General features: G+C 45.0%; 1 protein-coding gene and 1 long non-coding RNA gene across 4 annotated transcripts in view; one reads left to right on the top strand and one right to left on the bottom strand.

Moving 5' to 3' along the window:
• Positions 1-16,226, top strand: part of SLIT3 (slit guidance ligand 3) — a 723,070-nt gene that overhangs the window by 300,341 nt on the left and 406,503 nt on the right. The window lies entirely within an intron of this gene.
• The window catches only part of LOC139177971 (uncharacterized), a 28,195-nt gene continuing 19,389 nt past the window's right edge, over positions 7,421-16,226 (bottom strand). Inside the window, exon 3 of the long non-coding RNA XR_011562379.1 lies at positions 7,421-7,879. This is a non-coding gene — a long non-coding RNA (uncharacterized lncRNA). The remainder of the gene's footprint in view (positions 7,880-16,226) is intronic.

Below are 16,226 nucleotides of genomic sequence, written 5' to 3'. Positions count from 1 at the left end.
AATAGTCCTTCTTATTAGAGTAAGTCCTGAAGGATCTCCAGCAAAGATTGAAATCACCAGTTCCTGGGGAACGCTTGTGGACTATCTGTGCATATTTTGTAATTCAGACTTTTCCAGCAGATTTACGCTGCCATGTGTCTCAGCCAGCCCAAGTTAATGAGGCTTTAGAGTATGACCCGTGCGTCTGACTCTGAAGAAGATCAAAACAGTGGAGTGCAAAGCAAAACAGACTTTGGTTTGAATTCCAACTCACCTCTAGCTGTACGACCTCTGGCAAGGATTCATTTTTCCCTAGAATAAAATGAGGTTCTGCTATGTTGGTCACAGGGCTGTTTTGAGAAGTAGATGAGACTACTTACGTAAAGTGTCAAGGACAGTCACATAAATAGTAGACATTCAAGAAAGGGAACCCATTGGTGGTTAGTAGTACAATAGATGCATCTTTAGACACTTAGGAGTCCTTTTTAGTTTTGTTTTGTGGACAATGAACCGTGATGTTCAAGGAACCCCGTGGTGAGTCCTGCTTGTAAATGGGACGAATCACTTCTAGTTTTATCTGGTTTTGTGTATATTTTATTTTGGATAGCAGGATTTCTGACCATGGGACACACTTGTCTAGAGCCTGAAGCCTCCGTCTCCTGCCTCTGTTTGAAAAATGTCACAATTTCTAAGGCTGGCAAATGCTGGTGTGGCAGACAAACAGTACCTTCCCTCGATGTGACTGGGCTGCGTGTGCAGTTTCAGGGTCTCTGGAGTCAAGGAGGTACTGGTTCCTGGGAGAAAAAGACTGATCTCACTAATCTTATTCTCCATCGTGCTTTGAAAGGGAAATCTCGCAAAAGCCTTTATGTTAAAATGAAAACAGAAGTGCTCCAATCATAACAAGGATCTCAATTCTAACCCTGGGAGAGCTGATGGGCACTGAATTTGATAGAGGGAAACTTTTTAGCACATCTGTCTTTGATAACTTCTAATGCCGAGAGTGGGGCCTTTGAAATTAGTTGGTCACTCCAGTCTTTTTAATAATGCCACTGAGAACTTTTCGTTGTGTAGTAAAGTCCTGACTCATGCTGACTTTGAGGACTGAATTAATTTTTCATGAGTTTATAGTGCTTCAGGCTACCACTCCAGCCTCTCCTAGTTTCTGAGAATTTTTCCATGTGTAGGGTGATTTGTTTTAACCGTCTCCGTATGAAGGTATTTGAGGAGCTCTATTTTCTCTTTGGTCATCATGTGGAGAGTGATTCTGCTGCTGCTGCTGCTGCTGCTGCTAAGTCGCTTCAGTCATGTCCGACTCTGTGGGACCCCATAGACAGCAGCCCACCAGGCTCCCCCGTCCCAGGGATTCTCCAGGCAAGAACACTGGAGTGGGTTGCCATTCCCTTCTCCAATGCATGACAGTGAAAAGTGAAAGTGAAGTCGCTCAGTCGTGTCCGACTCTCAGCAACCCCATGGACTACAGCCTACCAGGCTCCTCCATCCATGGGATTTTCCAGGCAAGAGTACTGGAGTGGGGTGCCATTGCCTTCTCCGAGAGTGATTCTAGAGAGACTGAAAATTCTCCAAGGGGCCCTGTGAGCTAGCCTGTCCCACTTTGCGACTGCTATTCTTCCTTCAGCTTCCTTTGCCTTGTGTTCCCCCTCACCACGCTGTGTACGAGCAACATACACACAGACACTCAACCAAGAAGGCAAGGAGGGGAGCAAGCTTCCCTCTCGGGAGAGAAGTGCCTTCTTCAGCGCTGCAAGATTTGAATGAAGAATCAGATCTATACCTTATTTTTTTCCCTCTTCCTCCTGGACAGGGGTCTTGGAATTCTCTGTGGGCCCACTTGGGTTCCTAAGAGGATCTACCTTCTATTCTGCTTGCTGGAAATGCAGATTTTGCCTAATGGAAGGAGGAAGTACTGACCCCACTGTTAGCATGTCTTAGAAAGCAAGCTCAGCCCCGTTTCTTTTTTTTTCCTGTAATCTCGAATCCCTGTGTTACATATCACATTAAAATTTTTTTAATTGGAGTGTAATTGTTTTACAATGTTGTGTTAGTTCCTCATCTTCTTAAGCATCTCCTGAATACTCTAATCCACACAGATTACCCCATTCTCTGAACTTCAGTGGGAACCATACAATTTGTGAGACGTTGGGTATAGCATTTAATCATCTAAAGTCACTTATATACATGGCAAGAAAAAAATGAAAAAACACCTTTTAGCCTGCTCTTCTTTCCCATATGTTAGATTGTTAGTGCAAGAATTGAAAAGTGTCTGACCTTTACTTTTATAGAAAGCGATGGAAAGAGGGAGTGAGGGAGAAAGGAAAGAAAAAAGGGCAGATGCTGTCCTCTGGTGTCAAAGGCTTTGTCTAAGTGTTGAGGCCACTTAGGTGGAAGGGAGAAGAAGGGAAGCTCTGCAAACCCTTCTCTGCTGTCCTCCTGAGTCTAGGCAGATGCCACCCCTGTGTGTCCCTGCTGAATCTCGTCCTCGGCTTCCTCCAGTGCTGTTCTCACCGAGTTGTGACTGTCTGTGTGCATGCCTGTCGCCCACTCCACTGTGTGCCCTGAGAATAGGGAACTTGCTCTGGATCTATGTCTTGCTTACAGACCTATGCCCAGTGCTTTGCACACAGCCTATACATGGCCTATACATGGCTCAGCAAATGCAAATTTCTCAAAGGAAATGATACTGAAAAATAGTACGTACATACCCAAGATATTCAGAACAGATTCAGAGAATGATACCGTACTTCTGTAATTCAGTTCGGGCATAATGCTATCAGGAATCATGGAAAGAGTGACGAATATGAAATATTGGTTCAGGAAAGAAATTCTGGGCAACTGAAGGTTTTGCAGCCCTCTTTGTGTTGTATTGACAGTACACCTATTAATCACCACCGCCATCAGTTTATCAGCCTCACATTAAGGCATCGATCATCATTTGCAAAGGTGGAAAGTCAGAGAAAAGAGCTTGCCTGTAAGACACATTCTCATTCTTTGAAGGTGGCTAGTCAGCAAGTGATGCCTATTGGTGGGATTCTTCAGGTCACAGTGTATGCACAAGACCTCCTTTTTCTCTTTATTAAGGGATAATTGATTCAGGTCAGAAGTTTTGGGGAGTCCTGGGAGATTTTTAATCCAGTGCCATCATGCAAAGTTTGCTACATCAATAAGACAGTTCCATGGGGGATGGAGGAGTAATTGAGATGCCTCACCAGCTGGAATCCAGATGAAGATACATTTGGAAGCTTAATCACAATCATGTTCTACACTAAGTATTCATCCGTCCGTCTCCCAAAGAAGACAGGAAATTAAGTTGTCAAGGGCAGGGGGGATGAGGTTCAGCTGAAAGAAGAAAGCCTCACCTCAGCCTTAATCTCTAAATATGCAAGACTGTCTTAGGTAGTTGAAGCAAAGGCCTCTGCTTTCCAGTTTTATTTCCTGAGAAATATTTGAGCTGTTTATTCACAATTTATTAGCTCTGCAGTTACCAAAATGGACTGCTCAGAGAGCTCAGCCTCCTCACTGTGGGATAAATACAGATGAGCAATGCCATCTCAATAGAAAAATGCTTTATTGAGCCAATATAGAAAAGCATTAAAGTTGTGTAAACATGCAGGAAAGAGCAGGGGAATTCCTAAACGGAGCTGAAGGGCTATGATTATATATGCCTTGATGCACTGTGTCCTGGAAGTTAAACGAAACCCTGGATGTAGTCAGAAAGCATTATGTTACTTGTTGTGGGTTTTCTTTCATTTCTTTTTTGTTTTTGTTTTTGTTTTTTTTTTAATTCCCAAGTTAAACTTTTTATGATGCCTTCAAGGCAACTACATTTCATTTCAAAGGGTGGTTTGAAAAATGTATGTTTCTGCCATAAATTAGATGATGGTTTCTTTTCAAATTCTGGCCCAACAGTGCGGAGCAAACATCGGCTTTTTTAAAAAAGGGACAGTGTGAAGCTCAGTGTCCTGTTGTCGTTTTAAAAGGCTGCATGAGACAGGGGTCCAGGACTGCAGTGGAAAAGCCCCACTGGAATTAGTTGTATAAGGAATGGATTAATAAGTAGCTCACATGTTGAGTCTTTGGTGGGAGACAACCCAGATGCAGACGGCTTCCCCTGTGACTCAGCGGTAAAGAATCCACCTGCAACGCAGGAGATGTGGGTTTGATCCCCGGGTCCGGAAGATCCCCTGGAGGAGGACGTGGCAACCTACTCCAGTATTCTTGGACAGAAGAGCCTGGTGAGCTGCAGTCCATGGGCTCCCAAAGTGTCAGACTTAGCAGCTTGGCACGCACGCATGCACCCCAGATGCAGGAGGTTGTCATGCCTCTCTGGCTCTCTTGCTGCTTTGTCCTACTTAGAGCTGCTACTGCTATTGCTAAGTCACTTCAGTCATGTCCGACTCTGTGCGACCCCATAGATGGCAGCCCACCAGGCTCTGCCATCCCTGGGATTCTCCAGGCAAGAACACTGGAGTGGGTTGCCATTTCCTTCTCCAATGCATGAAAGTGAAAAGTGAAAGTGAAATCGCTCAGTCGTGCCAGACCCTTAGTGACCCCATGGACTGCAGCCTTCCAGGCTCCTCCGTCCATGGGATTTTCCAGGCAAGAGTACTGAAATGGGGTGCCATTGCCTTCTCCGAGCATTGGCCCTTAATTGGGTCTTAGGTGGCTGTAACACGTCTTAGTCATCATATCTTTTTCTAAACATTTTAAAATTTGTATTTTTTTTTTAAACTTTGTATTTTTATATTGGAGTATAGCTGATTACTAGCGTGTGAGATGAGTGCAATTGTGCGGTAGTTTGAGCATTCTTTGGCATTGCCTTTCTTTGGGGTTGGAATGAAAACTGACCTTTTCCAGTCCTGTGGCCACTGCTGAGTTTTCCAAATTTGCGGGCATATTGAGTGCAGCACTTTCACAGCATCATCTTTCAGGATTTGAAATAGCTCAACTGGAATTCCATCACCTCCACTAGCTTTGTTCGTAGTGATGCTTTCTAAGGCCCACTTGACTTCACATTACAGAGATCAAATTGCCAACATCCGCTGGATCATGGAAAAAGCAATAGAATTCCAGAAAAACATCTATTTCTGCTTTATTGACTATGCCAAAGCCTTTGACTGTGTGGATCACAATAAACTGTGGAAAATTCTGAAAGAGATGGGAATACCAGACCACCTGATCTACCTCTTGAGAAATTTGTATGCAGGTCAGAAAGCAACAGTTAGAACTGGACATGGAACAACAGACTGGTTCCAAATAGGAAAAGGAGTATGTTAAGGCTGTATATTGTCACCCTGCTTATTTAACGTATATACAGAGTACATCATGAGAAATGCTGGACTGGAAGAAACACAAGCTGGAATCAAGATTGCCGGGAGAAATATCAATAACCTCAGATATGCAGATGACACCACCCTTATGGCAGAAAGTGAAGAAGAACTCAAAAGCCTCTTGATGAAAGTGAAAGTGGAGAGTAAAAAGTTGGCTTAAAGCTCAACATTCAGAAAACGAAGATCATGGCATCCGGTCCCATCACTTCATGGGAAATAGATGGGGAAACAGTGGAAACAGTGTCAGACTTTATTTTTTTGGGCTCCAAAATCACTGTTGATGGTGATTGCAGCCATGAAATTAAAAGATGCTTACTCCTTGGAAGGAAAGTTATGACCAACATAGATAGCATATTGAAAAGCAGAGACATTACTTTGCCAACAAAGGTTCGTCTAGTCAAGGCTATGGTTTTTCCAGTGGTCATGTACGGATGTGAGAGTTGGACTGTGAAGAAGGCTGAGCACCGAAGAATTGATGCTTTTGAACTGTGGTGTTGGAGAAGACTCTTGAGAGTCCCTTGGACTGCAAGGAGATCCAACCAGTCCATTCTGAAGGAGATCAGCCCTGGGATTTCTTTGGAAGGAATGATGCTAAAGCTGAAACTCCAGTACTTTGGCACCTCATGCAAAGAGTTGACTCATTGGTAAAGACTCTGATGCTGGGAGGGATTTGGGGCAGGAGGAGAAGGGGACGACAGAGGATAAGATGGCTGGATGGCATCACCAACTCAATGGACGTGAGTCTGGGTGAACTCCAGGAGTTGGTGATGGACAGGGAGGCCTGGCATGCTGTGATTCATGGGGTCGCAAAGAGTCAGACAGGAGTGAGCGACTGAACTGAACTGATAGCTGATTAACTGTGTTGTGGTCCTTTCAGTGGACAGAAAAGGGACTCAGCCATACATTTACGTGTATCCATTCTCCCCCAAACTCCCCTCCCATCCAGGCTGCCACATAACATTGAGCAGGGTTCCCTGTGCTGCACAGTAAGACCTTGATGGTTGTCCGTTTTAAACATGGCAGTGTGTACACATCGATCCCAAACTCCCTAACATTCTCTTCCCCCAGTTCTTCCCCCCTGGCAAGCATAAGTTCATTCAGTCTGTGAGTCTGTTTCTTATTTTGTAAATAAGTTCATGTGTATCCTTTCTTTTTAGATTCTATTTATAAGGGATGTCATGATATTTCTTCTTCTCTGACTTACTTCACTCAGCATGACAGTCTCTAGGTCCATCCATATTCAGCCGTCGTATCTTGATGCTTCAATCTCTAGAGGAAGAAGGGGTCTTGGGAAGAAGTAAATGTCCTGGAAGCCCAACAGTAGACTCACTCTCACTTGAAACCTGCCGAGGCCAGCCCATCGGTGACTATTTTAAAGCCCCCTTTGCTTGGAGGTGGTGGTGGGACAGCATCCATCCTCTTGGTACCCTCTGTGATATAATCCATGACATCACCACGGAAAGAACACAGACTGTGGAGACAGACAGTCGTGCGTTTGAATCCAATTTCCATCCCTATAGAGCTGACCTTGGTGAGTCACTTATCTTCAGTGAGCATCACTGCCCCTTGAGTGCGAGGTGAATGCACATCATCCATAGAGAACTTGGGAGAAGAGAGTGTAGAGCACAGCGCAGGGCAGACACTGCTCAGCCATAATTCCCCTTTCAAACGCGCTTTTCCATCAAGTGGCTCTTCCACTTATGCTTTCTTTTTCTGAGGTACGGCTCTCCATCTTGTAGTCCTATCTTTAGTATGTATAGGGCGTAAAGGATAATTTGACTGTATTTGCATATGGCTGTATTAGTATGATTGTATCATATATGTATATAGATAATATATTTATATATGTGATATACATACATCCACGTTCAATCAGCTGTTACATTCTGAGATATATCGGATGTACCACCTTGTTCCAAGCAGTCCAGGGTTTCCTGGTTTAGCGCTACTTGAAGTCTGGTCCACAGATGTGAACCAGTTGGCAAACTGGGTTACTAGTCGGAAATAGGATGCGTACAGAAATGAAGCCTAAGCATTTAGACATATTTACAAGAATTTGACACTGCTGAGCCCTCCGTGCCCATGTTTATTTTTCTAATACTTCATTTTTATTGTAGTCTGGAAAAGTTTGGGTGTGTGATAGATTGCAAAAACCAAACCAAAACAAAACAAATGGTTCCCCTTCACAGAAGCGCTGGAGAAACTTGCTAGGACAGACACGAGCTCCTTTTTGCCTTCCAGGGGCTAAGGTTTATTTGGAGTGAGAAGAGACGATTACACAAAGTTGTTTAACAAGAGTGTAAACACAATAGTGAAAAACAGTGTCATAAGGCCATCATAAATGACCCAGTGCCATATCAGTGACTGGGAGAGCACTTGCCCCCAAAGCCCACAGGAGGATGAGGTCACGGTGCGGCAGCGGTCTGAAAACTCTTCTTCCCTGAGCAGGCGGATCTGTCGTGACTTCCTCTGCATCCCGGGCCTCCGGTCAGGGTCTGCTGTGTCCCTCTCACCTGGCGGCCTGATGGCTTAATTTCCCGGTGGGCGAGGGCCTGTGAATGAAGCCAGACAGAGTTATGTGTCAGCCTGCAGCGCAAATGCACAGACTGTCCCTCTCCGTTATCCCTGACGGGGCTTTGATGTGCACGTAGAACATGTCGGATTACATGGGACCTCCTCATGTCATGCGTCGCATCAGTGCTGGGGCTCCATCCTGACATTTTAATTAGCACGGCAGAGGTAAAAGGTGTATTGTTTTTCCATTTCAAGGCCAAGACACTAACCACTGAGAACTGTTTGGTTATGCCCAAGCCTGAATGTGGTCTTCTCTCTAACAAACACAGCCTGTACCCCCTGGGACGACGGCCGTAATGTCAGCTCGTGAAAAGAGCCGTGGCCGGGAGGTATAAGCCTCACTAGATTCTCGTTCACGGGAACAACTTGTGTGAGTGCGCTGCCCCCGGCGACCTCATCTTCAGCAACATACATGCTCATCACTTATTGACTTTGCAGGTTTCATATTCCTAAAACGTGCCTGCGTGTGCATGCTCAGTCATGTCCAACTCTTTGCGATGTCATGGACTGTAACCTACCAGGCTCTTCTATCCATGGGATTTCCCAGGCAGGAATACTGGAGTGGGTTACCATTTCCTTCTCCACAGGATCTTCCCAACCCAGGGATCAAATCCACATCTCTTCCGTCTCCTACATTACAGGCAGATTATTTACCACTGAGCCACTGGGGAAGCCTACTGACGCTCTTATGAGTCTCACAGGAGCGTTCGTTGCTGAAATGAAGGCATGTCCATGGCCCTGTTCAGATGCCATGGCTGCTATGAAAGGGGGAGACAGGCTAAGAGGGCGAGGGGGCCGGAGGAGATGCCATTATATGCTTTGGCTGTTAGGAACCCTCAGCCAGTTAGCAGCATCGTAGAGCACAGCTGGAAACAACTGAGAATTCCTTGCTTTGCTTGTAACCGCCACAAGCAGGTGTGGCTCTCGGGTGTAAGGGTATATTCCACCCAGAAAAGCTCCTAGGCATGGCCTCAGCCCTTCACCGTTTGTGAGTGTGGCCCTGAGTAATGGGAAACCACACTTTTCTCCCTGCTCCTGGATGAAGGTCGCCCAGCTCAAGACTGAGTGAAACCTCTGCATGTCAATAAGCCACATTCACTCTGACATCTAGACTCTTGTGTAATTAAGACCTCAGGTCTGGCGCTTGGTGTATCAGTGTGTGTCAATTCTCATTTACATAAGACTTTGGTTTTTCCTACATCTCTACACAAATGCCACCAGAAAAAACACTGCTATTAACAATGAAAGGGCTGAGGATAGAGTTACATAGCCCAGTGTGCCTCTAATCCCCACTTAACATTTGCCTTAAAAAGAACGTTGCCAAATTTGGAAATTAAACACTGTGTGTTTCGATGTCCTTTATGGAGGGAGAGGGTTAAGTAGACTTTCCGCTGCTTTGTTTTGAGCCTGAAAACATCCGATTTCACTGTCGATTTTTCATCTGTGAAGTGAACTCTGCTGCTTACTGAAGGGAGGGGTCTTCATCTCTCTTTCAGAAAACAGCAGGCTCGTCTCACCTGCCTGTGGCTGGACTTTCAAAACCAAGCTAGCTAGACTCAAAGATCCTGTGGGTGTGCTGATGTAGTCAAGTTCATTCAGACCTAAGGCTGTTGGGTGTAACTGGATCCTACAAAGGAGCAAAGCGACTTCTGGGGCTGCTGGAAGCCATCCTTCGTTTCCCACCTCAACTCCTGGGAGGAGCTTCCTCCAGGGCAAGGAGCCCTGGGGATCCAACACTTGGCATGCCTCGCCTTCTTCCAGCATTAATGGCTACAAGGCAGAAGTGTTTATTTCTGCAACTCACATGAGGAAAGCCATGTCCAAGAGAAGTTATGGGACTTTCACAAGACTACACATGTAGTTGGGATTATAAGACACGAGAAATAGTACACTGTCTACAGTTCTTTATTTTCACATCGATAAATTGTGCTCTTCCGTAAAGTTAGGGGAAATAAGTCTAATAAAATGGCACAGAGAAAAGAGATCCTGGCATTTATATAATAGGATTCCAGGCGCTAAGGTACATGTTTCAATAGGAAGCCAAAAAAGGATGGAAAATTGAGGCGTGCCTTCAAGGAACCTTCCATTCCAGCTCTACCACATACCTACTGTGTGATCTTGGACAAGTTACTACACGTCTCTGGACCTTGGATGCCTCATCTGGGAAGTAGATCAGTATGGTGCTGCCTTTGCAGTGTTGCTATGAGGATTAAAAGAACTAATTCTTATAAAGTACTCAGAAGAGTAACTGACATAGTTTTCTTTGTTGCTGTTCAGTCCTTACGTCATGTCTGCCTCTTTGTGACCCCGTGGACTGCAGCAAGCCAGGCTCCTCTGTCCTCCACTGTCTCCCAGAGTTTGCTCAAGTTCATGTCCATTGAGTCGCTGATGTTATATAACCATCTCATCCTCTGCTGCTGCCTTCTCTTTTTGCCTTCAGTCTTTCCCAGCATCAGGGTCTTTTCCTATGAGCCTGCTTTTTCACATCAGGTAGTCAAAGTGCTGCAGCGTCAGCCTTCAATTAATGTTACCTCTGTATTGCTAGTAACTACAGCACAGCCATTGCTGCTTATCCAGATGGCTCCCTTGTTACTGGGTTGACTCCACTATTGCAGGCTCTCCCTATCTGTCCTCAGTGTCTGTCTGATCTTAGGAGTCCTAGGCAGTCCTGGAAAGTATCCAGGAATCTGGGTCCGTGCTTCTCAACCTGGGTTCATATAACGATCATCCTGGGGACCTTTGAACAATACCAAGGCTTGAATCCCATGCCTGGAGATGATTTAATTGATCTGCAGCCCAGCTGGATATCAAGAATTTCTAAAGTTCTCCAGGTGATGTTAATGTTAAGAACCACTAGGCCAGTGGAAGGCCTCGTTAATTTTGACAGTGAAAAAGCTCCCAGGGATATGAATGGTATAAGCTATTGTTTCCTAATATAGCATTTACAGGGGAAGGGGGAAGCAGGGAGGGTGTTATGTGAGATCCTATTAGATAGTTTAGATTATTCGTATGTTAACAGTTATACAACCTTTTTTTTTTTTAATTTTCACTTTTTGGTCACACCATACGACATGTTGGATCTTAGTTCCCCAACCAGGGATTGAACCTGCACCCCCTACATTGGAATTGCTGAGTCTTAACCACTGGACACCCAGGGAAGTCCCGTCCTCCAACTATTTTAGTGCAAATTAGAAAAAAAGTATAACTAGCATTAGCAACCCTGTGATTTCATAGGTAGTATTCTTTAGGCTAAAATTTCTTTTAAAAACAGGAATATATATCAATTCACATTCAATAAAATATCGAGTTAATATTTACACACTGATGGTAAAAAATGTGACTTTGATAAGTAAATGACTAAAGCGTGGGGAATGTATGAAAAAATGTGATTATAATTCTGAGTCAATTTGATACTTTGAAAGAATAAAATTATTTTATTCAGTAATTGTACAAATTTCTTCCCTGGTAGCTCAAACAGTAATGTGTCTGCCTACAATGAGGGAGACCCAGGTTCAATTCCTGGGTCGGGAAGATCCCTTGGAGAAGGAAATGGCAACCCGCTCCAGTATTCTTGCCTGGAAAATCCCACGGATGGAGGAACCTGGTGGACTACAGTCCACGGGGTCACAAAGAGTCGGACGTGACTGAGCGACTTCACTTTCACTTTCAGCATTTGAAAAAATAAAGTAGATTAATGAAATCCAGTGACACATAACTAATCTAAGGACACAAAGTTCTTACTTTCTGGTAATTTACTTTCAGGGCACAATCCAGGATAAAAATGTTATTCCATATTTACTCCGAACTGTAATTATAATTACTTTATATATTGACATGGTTAATGGTAATGACATCCTGTGTTTGAATAATGCTTTGCTGTTTACAGAGCACGTGCACTTATATTATTAATTGGGCTTCCTAATAATGTGCTGAGGTTGGGTTTTAGGCCCTTGTCACAGATAGGAAAAACGAGGCCTCAGGTGGGGGTGATGCAGTTCAATCGCCGGTCCCACCTTCCACAGCTAAGTCGTGGTGGCGCGGACGGGAATCCTGCCACCTCCACCCAGGGTAGAACTCTTACTCTCTTCACCACTATTGCTCTTCTATACTTCCTGTTGTCTGCTCTCTATTCCACCTTAAATTATAAAGTCCCTCAAGGGCACCCTTGATGCTGTGATGGTGAATTTCCTTTCTGATAACTTGCGCTGAACTCAAGAACGTTATATGTTACATAATCAGAAATTGGGCTGGTTCGGTCACAAATAAAGGAAAACCACCTTATAGTAACCTCCTCCCAGATGTCTTCCCTTCTACTCTTGACCGACCCCAGTTTTGGTTCTCCGGGCAGTAGCCAAATCATCTTTGAAAATGTGCCCACTCATTGTGACACTCCATACATAAATCTCTGCAGTGGCTGCCACTTTGAGTCAATTCCAAGCCCCACTCTTCTGGTCCTGCTCGTGGGGTCAGCCAGCCTCATCTCTTTGCGAGTCCCCAAACAAGCCAGCACACTTGTCGCTTCGTATTGTCTAGACAACCCTGTTCATGTGACAGCAGTGTCCTCCCTCTCCACCTTGCTGAAAACCGAGCTTCAGTGCTACCTCCAAGGAGTGGAACTCCTTACCCCCCAGTGGGATGAGACCCCTCCTTGTCCCTCTTTCCTGCAGCAGACAGATCTTTCCTTCGTGGCTCTTATTGTGACTCAGAACTGCTTATTGATATGTTGCTACATGAAGGCAGAGGTGGAATCATCCCGTATTTTTCTCAGACTAGAATGTCTCAGCACAGAAGTAAGTGCATAGTGGCTGCTCAACAAATATTGCTGAGTTAACTAACCGAGTAGGAAAGGCACATAGGTGGCTTCCCCTCTGAGGACAGGGTAAGTTTTCACTGCCTACATGGAGAGCAGGCCAGGACAAAGTGCCTGCAAGGATCTGGGGACTGATCAAGGCCACCTGCCACTGTATTATCCTGACGCTGCTGTCTGCACCTCACAGCTACTATATTGGAAAGGAGAAACTGCCAGTGGTTCCCAGCTGCTTTTTAAGGGAAGGAGTATTCTAAGTTAACTCTCAAGTGCTATGCCCAGTGAGAGTTGCCTGGTGGCTCAGATGGTAAAGAATATGCCAGCAACACAGGATACCTGGGTTCGATCCTTAAGTTGGGAAGATCCCCCGGAGAAGGGAATGGCTACCAACTCACATATTCTTGCCCAGAAAATCGAATGGACAGAGGAGCCTAGCGGGCTATAGTCCATTGGGTCGCAAAGAGTTAGACACAGTTGAATGACTAACACTTTCATGGTTTTTACTTTGCACAATACCCAAAGCCCTGCCTCTCTGTGACTTCCCCAGAAGTTCCTGAGGCAGCACATAGGAACCCTAGGGCTCTCAGGAACACAAATTCAAAACCACACATCCAGTAGATAAACACAGCCCCAGAAATCGAAAATCAGCATTCTCTTCCCATCGATGCTACTTTCTACTTCTGAGTCAGTAAGTTGCTTTTATTGACCAAACTTTGTTTTTCTTACCATTAAAATAGGTATAATATTACTCATCCTACTTAATTCATTGGGCTATTTTGTAGACAGGATAAGATTAATGCAAACATTTTGAATAGGTAGAAGCGTTTTACATTATTATTTGAGCCCCAGTTACACATATATGACATCTTCTTCTCCTTAAGGGCTTTTAAATGAAGGAAGATACCCTGATGTTCATAGATACAAAGACATTCCAAAGACATAAACAGAGTGAAAGAATGACTGTATAATTCATTAGCTTTATGGATTTAGGTGGGTGGTCAGAAAGACACAGTGTTCTATAGCAGGAAGATCTTCATCTGCAGATCAGGAGACCTGGGTTTGAACCTACCTTGTCATCCAGTTACTAACTGTGGGAGTTTGATGGGTCATGTAACCCTTGGAAACCTCAGTGGCCCCCATCTGTAAACTGCAGGGAGTGGGTGTGGGTGGGGAAGTGGAGAATGGTAATGACATTATGGTGGTTTGCAGGATCAAATGAAACAGCCACAGGGTAAGGCCTTTGGAAACAGCCAAATGCCTTAGTGAAGGCATTTATATGATCCAGGCACTTGCCTAATTTAACCAAAGGGCAGTCAGGAGTTCTCAGGGAGGGCTGCCCGAAACAGCAAGACTGACTTGAATGATGGCAGGAACTGGGCAGGTTTAGCCGGAGCATGTGTGCTCCAGGCAGAGGTGCATCCTGGAACAGGCTCACTAAGGGGCTGGCAGGACCCCGCCACAATGGTGGTTGTTCCCTCCTTTCCAGGAGCTGAAGTGGCTTCAAAAAGCTCTGGATTATAAGGCTGAGGACACCATCCAGGTGTGCAGAAAGTGTTAAAAGGATCCCAAGTACACTCAAAGATGTTTGTTTTTGATTAGAAGATAAGGATTAACTGGATTAATGGAGGCTCGTGGATGGAGAATGTGCAGACGCTAATTGCCCCTAAATTACAGTGGATTCCATTGGAATTGTGTATTTTCCTCCAAAAGCCTAACCGCTGGCCCTTCTCTCCTCCCTCCCTCCCCACCCAGTGCTAAAATGAACATGTCATTGTAACTGAGATGAAAGGCCTTGAAATTTATTTTCCACTTCCCTCCAAGAGCTCTTGTTTGCAAAACACAAGAGAAACCAGATTACTAAGCTAGTTCCAATTTATTTCATACCAAAGGAAAAGTATTCCAGGGACTCAGGTTTCTGAAGGTTTTTGCAAGCCCTCTTTCCTTGCTAGGTTTCTCTATCATACCGGCGACTAAAATTAGCAGTTCTCAAAGTCGGATGTGCCTAAGAATTCCCTGCAGACCCTGTGCAAACATGTCTCTGGGTCCAAGCCTAAGTCTCTGATTCGCTGGGCCTAAGGAGGTCCCCCAAGCTTGTGTTTCTGGCAAGTTTCCCAGTAACACTGATGGTGGGGCTTCTGAGACACGCTCTGAATGTCACAGAACTAGGGAAATATCAAAGTATTTTCAAGCAGTGGTCCCCAGCCTTTTTAGTGCTAGGGACCAGTTTCGTGGGAGACAGTTTTCACACTGAGTGGCAGGGGGACAGTTTCAGGATGAGTCACGCCTGCTACACTTATTGTGCTAATGGTAATCTGTATTTGCAGCTGCTCCCCAGCACTAGCATCACCGCCTCAGCTCCACCTCAGATCATCAGGTATTAGATTCTCCTAAGGAGTTTGCAACCTAGATCCCTCGCATGCGCAGTTCACAGTAGGGGTCACGCTCCTTTGAGAATCAGATGCTGCCGCTGATCTGACGGAGGTGGAGCTCAGCTGGTAACGTGAGTGATGGGGAGAAGCTGTCAATACAGATGAAGCTCTGCTTGCTCGCCCCCACACGGCTGTGCTCCCTGGTTCCTAACACGCCATGAGCCCTGGCAGTTGGGGATCCCTGTTTTAATCTGGTCAAAGAAAAGAGAATGCACATCTCAAAGTTCTGGGGGCTGGGTCTCCTTGGGCGTGGAGATACGATCACTCAGAAATGAAAAATTATTCATTTTCGACATCAAATAGGCATGCATTGAATTTTATAAAGCTTATGGATGGATGGATGTGTGCTTGGCTGTGGCACAGGAAATACGAAAGGACTTGGGCAGTGGGGCAGGCTCTTCCTGGTGGCTGCCACCCATCTTTTGTCTGCTTTGCACTCACTCTGCTTCTGGTGATTACTCGTGTGTGTTTTGGCAACTCCACAGACATCACAGTTCGAGACCGCTGATCATTCCCCCTCTGCCTCGAGGCCACCAGTATGTGCTCGAATCCTATTCCACATTTATCTACAGATTACATCTCTGCAAGGCAGAGGAAGACCTGGACTACTTTGCTAATGTTTCCAGAACTTTGCCAAGCACTGGACAGTGAGTCCAAAGTTTTGGGGTTTTAGCTGTGGCCTTGCATCTGGCTTACCACATGATGTGGAAAAATCACTTTAAACCCCGAGGCAGGATTTTAAAAGAAGGGATTAGTCTAGTGAGATTAGTGGTTCTTCCTCTTTAGAGAAAAGAATGAAAGCGGAATGTATGGACCGCTTGCCAGGGAAATGCACACGTGCACACAGGAAATGCTGTTTACAAACTGTAGTTTGCCTAAATAATGATAATGTAGAAATAACAAGTAGTAATCATTTATAGGGTGCTAACTATGTGCCAGGCTCTGTGCAAAGAAAGCACTTACATGTATTACTATATTTAATCTTTGCAACACTCTGCAAGGTTATAATGTCCAATTTCTAGGGGAGGGACTTATGACAGAGACAGGATGGGATTCATCCTGGGTCACCCCAGTCATAAGTCATAGCAC

The sequence above is a fragment of the Bos indicus genome, chromosome 20, assembly GCF_029378745.1.
Source record: "Bos indicus isolate NIAB-ARS_2022 breed Sahiwal x Tharparkar chromosome 20, NIAB-ARS_B.indTharparkar_mat_pri_1.0, whole genome shotgun sequence".
Lineage (NCBI taxonomy): Eukaryota > Metazoa > Chordata > Mammalia > Artiodactyla > Bovidae > Bos > Bos indicus.
The sequence above is the reverse complement of the archived record's forward strand: the minus strand, read 5'-3'. Positions and strand labels throughout refer to the sequence as shown.